The sequence below is a fragment of the Chaetodon auriga genome, chromosome 18, assembly GCF_051107435.1.
Source record: "Chaetodon auriga isolate fChaAug3 chromosome 18, fChaAug3.hap1, whole genome shotgun sequence".
NCBI lineage: Eukaryota > Metazoa > Chordata > Actinopteri > Chaetodontiformes > Chaetodontidae > Chaetodon > Chaetodon auriga.
The window spans coordinates 22,185,001-22,190,706 of NC_135091.1; the positions used below are offsets into that span (position 1 = coordinate 22,185,001).

The following is a 5,706-nucleotide window of genomic DNA, read 5'->3' on the forward strand; positions in this document are numbered from 1 at the left end:
AAACATCTGCTGGTTTATTATTCCATATATTTGGAGTGAACGCCTCCATTATTGTTGTAATAAGACATGGGGGGGGGGGGGGGGGGGGGGGCTTTTTGGGTGTCGTCTCTATTATTTCTGCATTTCCTCTCATTGTCAAAATTATTTATACAATGGGATAATACTGGATTGGGCTGGGTTTCTGACAGGCATCTTTGCTGTACGTTGAATGTAATGTGAGCACTTTGTTTCATAGTAAGTAAATTTGGTAGATGTAAGTAACCACTTTAAAAAAGAAGCTCCCAACCTACCATTTTTCTTGTGGATGCTAAATCTATTTTAGTGGCTAAGAAAATAGTGGCTAAGGAATTATTTACCTCAACTACAGAGGGTACCAGGCCTTTATTTAACCAGGGGTGAGGTAGAGTGGTTGTCCACATATTAGAAAGTCAATGGTTTGATCCCTGGCCTCAGCAGTCTACATGAGTACCAGAAACAAGTATCCTTGGACAAGACTATAAATTACTCCTGATGCTACTGTATGTCATTAGTGTGTGAATGGTTAAAGCTTGTAATGAACAGGTGGCCTAGCCACCATTGTATGAATGTGTGTGTGAGTGGGTGAATGTATACTTATGCTGTAAAAGTGCTTTGAGTGGTCGTCAGACAAGAAAAGCACTATATAAAAACAATCCATTTATTTACAGTTAAAATTAGTAATTTGCTTGCTTTTTTTCCAAAGCGACGTACATATGAATTCACACACCGATAGCACAGCATCGGACTGCTGAGGCCAGGGATCGATCCACCAACTTCTTGTTCGGTGGACGACCGCTCCACCTCGCCCCCCTATTTGAAGCAGGCTTATATTAGAGACAGTCCTCTATTTTCCCTCCGTTTGATAAATATATTTGCCTTTATTTCAGCTCTGTTTTCTGATCTGTTCCCATTTGCCCCATTAAATTTTCTGTGATATGCTGTATACAAGCGTCACGGTGGTGAAGCAGGTAGTGCGTGTGCCTCACAGCAAGGAGGTCGCTGGTTCGATCCCCGGGTCGGGCAGGGCCTTTGTGAAGTTTGCATGTTCTTCCTGTGCATGCGTGGGTTCTCTCCGGGCACTCCGGCTTCCTCCCACAGACCAAAAACATGCTCATTACATTAATTGATGACACTAAAATGTCCATAGGTGTTAGTGTGAGTGTGAATGGTTGTATGTCTGTCTATGTTCCCCTGCAATCGGCTGGCGACCTGTTCAGGGTGTACCCTGCCTCTCGCCCATTGCCAGCTGGGATAGGCTCCAGCCCCCCACAACCCTGAAAGGGATATGCGGGTATAGAAGATGAATGAATGAATGCATTCAATGCTGTATACAAACCGAAAACTTCTTGTATCCATTTCAAATTAAAAGCCCTCTTGGGTTTCAGTGGATAGAATCGCTTTTATTGTGAAACATTTGTAGGAACAGGTTGTGAAACACTCAATGTCTTGCCTTCTGGAGGCAGAGTAGACTCCACAGCTGACTTTTTGTTTAGTCGGTAAAAGTGAGCATAAAATGTACTAAACTCATCTGGCAATGTGCGCTCACACAAGATGGGTCTGCTCTTGTAGCCCATCGTGATCTGGGTCACTTGCCACATATTTGTGGTTGGTGTTGACGTCTCTCTCTAGTCTCTGCTGATCTATGCTTTGCCTCTTTGATGCCAGTTTCAGTCATTTGCTGATGCATGATGCAAGTATTGATGTATATTCCTCAAGATTGATGTGGTTCTCATGGGTGGTGGCATCTGTGAACATGTGTTAGTTTGTGCAATCTAAACACGCCTGTAGAGCTGCTGTTGCTTCATCTGTTCACACTTTAACATTTTTTGCAATTGTTTGACCTCTTTAATCAGCCTAGAATAATGCAAAACAGTTCAACAGAACTGACCAAAAAATCCACTAAAATGAGTTCACCAACACCTCTCTACAACAGTTTTAACAAAAACTAATTATTATATGACTGTTGTATCTAAGTGTATTAGTTTTCGTAAGGTGTACCTAATAACTGCTGACAGCTTGAAGTTATGGTTTGTTATAGGTTATAACAAATTGGGAGCTTGACTCATTCAAATGACCAAAAGCCAGGATTCTGTGACTTCTGTCTCTCATAAGTCCCTCAACTGTGTGAAAGTGACTCACTAAACTGTTGTAGTACTCCTTTGAAATGGGATCAGTTGTGTTTTTTTTGTTTCATTCATTTGTAGCAATTATTATGTATTAAATTAAAAACCCAAAAAGTAATAGTTGAGATGTCAAATGAGCAGACAGATTGGAACAAACAAACAGATTAGACAAGACAAGATAGTCATTTATTAGTCCCACATTTGGGAAATTTGCAGCATCACAGCAGCAAATGGCAGGGTAATCCATGATAAATGCTGTTAGGTGGTGGTCCAGTTCTGTGCACTCCAATTGTCCTGAGAAGTGTGGAATTAAAAAAAAACATGATTCTCACAGTGCTCCCAGCCTTTTTCAGGTGAGAGGTGGATCTACATGGGAGTGTAGCAGGATGAGCATTTTGGTTACCGTAGTTTCCGTTCCGCATTAAGGTGCGGCGGTATAAAAGCGGCAGTCCACCAGCCGTCTCTTCCTCTGCGCTCCTATCATCACCTGTGTCACTTCCAGGTCAGCGGTTGTGTGCCTGACAGGTATGGCCATATGCTGCCTCACCACGGTGGTCATTTGGTCCAGTTATTGTGCTTGACGCATTTGTGTTGTGCTGTAGGGCGACTGTTGGTGTGCTGCTCCATGCTCCCTGTGTGCACCGTGATTATCTGGCGGTGGTAAGTGTCATCTCTCCCTGCGTTGTGGTTGGTGCTACTAGGTGGCTAACTCTAATGTGTCCCCCCCCCTCTTGTGAGTGTGTGAGTGTCTGTTGGTATTGTAGTGAGACAGCAGGCGGAGCTGTCTCCCTGCAAGTGACAATTTAATTAAAAATAACGATATACACCTGGAGAACGCCAGGTAGAGGGCAGAGGTGTTAAAAAGGGACGGTCATTTTTGTGAGGGGCTCTCTTTCTACACACGTTTTGTGTGGTTGGTGGCTGGCAGTCCTTTGGGCTCGGGAGGGGCGTTCGCAGCTGGTTAGGGCTGCCGGCGCGAAGACAGGAATACAGGTGAGCTGTTCCTGTGAGGAGGGCAGGCTGGTCGCCTCCTGTAGATAGCCAGGGCCGGGGTCATAGTGTTGGCTGCTGGTCGCTGCCTGTCACGAGCCATTGCCAGAGCGGGGCTCGGTCTGTCCGCACACCCCCATATCGGCACTGCTGCTGTGGGCTCGCGAGCGGAGTCCTGTCCATCTGCGCCGCCCGACGAAGTGCTGTGTAATGGAAGCGTGCAGTGGCGTGCTGTGATTTAATGCTAGACCAGTTTCTATCTAGCTCTTCCTGGTGTGGGGTGAGCTCTGTAGCCTGACTTGTAATTCTCCCTCCTGGCTGCCTGCCCGGCTGCGTCTTTTACCCACGGTATTCCTGTGCCCTAATTTAGTAACGTTTGTAAATAGATTAATAAGGTGTACCTTTTATATATTACTGCTGCTCGTCTTGTGTGGGTTTGTTCGCCTCCCCTGACAGGAACCCTACCATTAAATCCCAGGTGGGGGCAGGATTCCTCTGCCTGGTTTATGAGGTAAATTACACTTGTGGCAGCGGTGGGATTAACCTTTACCAGAATGTCAGTGGAGGAGAATAACCCACTAGAGGGCCCGTCGAGACTAAATGGTGTAGATAGTCACACGCCTGACCCCCGTTCAACCCCCCCGCCAGTATTTATGCCAGAAACGTTTACTGGGGTGGGACGCCAGTGGTCTGATTGGGCTGAACAATTTGACTTGGCCGCTGATGTAAATAATTGGGATGATTCCCTCACACTTAAGTTCATGTCCTTGTTACTGTCGGGTCGTGCGCCTGACATTTACAGTGGCATATTTGCAGAAGCTAAAAGTAATTATGCCTTATTAAAAGCCGCCATGACGAGGTGTTTGGAGCCTTCAGACAGTGATGATTGGAGTAGAGCTGCCTTTTCAGGTAGAAGAAGGCTCCCAAATGAAACGGCCCGCGAATTTGGCAATGCGCTGCGTCGCTTGGCTGCTAGAGCTTATCCGACAGCTGACGAGAACACCCGCGATCTGTTGGCCAGAGACCATTTTATCACCTACTTCGCTGCAGGGGATTTCCGAATCAGCTTGCGCAGTGCCAAACCCAACACGCTCGAGTCTGCCATCAATTTAGCTGCTGAAATGGAACTTTTAAGGAGTTTAGAACAGACTCAGGCTTCCTCCTGTGGTTTTGTTTTTGGTGTGTGCAACCTTATTAATTGTATTATTTTCCCCTTTTCAGCTGCTGTAGGCCAGTGGTGGCAGTGCTGGTGCTCTGGTGGTGGCATCCCTCCGTTTTGTCTTGCTGTGTCCCTGGGAGTGGGTTTTCTTCAGAGAGTGTCTGCCACATGTGCCTGGTGATTTGAGTTTCTGCTTTTTCCTTTTTTTGGTGGATCCTTCCCCTGCACTAGCCTTCGCCCATCCACTTCGGCCCCAGCCCTGATTAGGTTTGCCCTTTTTCTTTGTGCGTATGGGTTTTAGTGCTGTTTTTTTTTTTTTAGAAATACAAATATTTAATAAATTGTATTTTAAACTTGGAACCACATCTGGTGCTCTTAGTAACCACAAACCTGTGTGCCTGGTGTCTGACCAGAGTAATTCCCTGGGTCAAATTCCCAGGGTGGCGTTGTCAAGCTCTTTAGTAATATTAGGAGTTGCATCTATCCTCTTTACCACCTCCTTGCCACAAACTTGCCGTTGTTGGCAGGATGTTACTGTAGAAGCAAGGCCGAAACGTGTTTTCTATTGTTTTTCTATTTTTTTCTTGGTATTGATACAAAGCAGCAGCGGTTCTTTATTAAAATCTGCACTCATGGAGGAGCAATTGCAAGAGCTGCGAGATGTGGTTGCGCAGTTAAAAGCTGACAATTAGAGGCTACATCAAGAGCAGGCCCCTGTTGGACCCGCCTCTAATGCCACACCTTCAACCTCATCAGCAGTGCCTACTGCCACCGCCAGTGGCCCTGCTGTTTGTACCCTGTGACAGGAAGTGCCCCATGTTCAGGGGAAGATCGGGGATAGCACTGGGTGAATGGATTGAGGAAGTACAGGCATGCATGAGGGCTCATCATTTATCTCTAGCTGATCAGGCTTTCTTCCTTTTTGATGATTTAGAGGTTGAAGCACATGAAGAGATCAAATATCGCTCTAGTGTGGAGCTTGGGGATCCAGCTAGGATAATTGCTATACTTCAGGAACTCTATGGTTGCTCTGAGTCTTATGTAGCCCTACAGGAGGCTTTCTTCTCCCAAAAGCAACATGACGAAGAAACGCTTCTGGAATTCTCCCTCGCCTTGATGGGTCTTATGGAAAGGGTAAGGCAGCGTGAACCGACTGGAATGCTTAATTCTGAGGTTCTGTTGCGGGATCAGTTTGTTGAGCAGGTTATAGTTAGCACCTTACGACGAGAGCTTAAACAGTTTGTGCGTAGACAGCCCACAGCTACATTGCTTGATGTCAGGGGAGAGGCAATTAGGTGGGAACGTGAAGGTCTACCAAGTGCTGTTAGAGGCCGCAGCAACTCTGTTCCCTCCATCAGTGGCATTCAGTATGGAGTCCAGGGTGCTCACCCAGTTGCTTGTACTCCTCCGTCATCT

At 46.2% G+C, this 5,706-nt stretch overlaps 1 pseudogene; it reads left to right on the plus strand.

The window, feature by feature from the left end:
* Nucleotides 1-3,373, plus strand: part of LOC143336727 (general transcription factor II-I repeat domain-containing protein 2B-like) — a 13,228-nt pseudogene extending 9,855 nt beyond the window's left edge.
* The last annotated feature ends 2,333 nt before the right edge of the window (nt 3,374-5,706 follow it).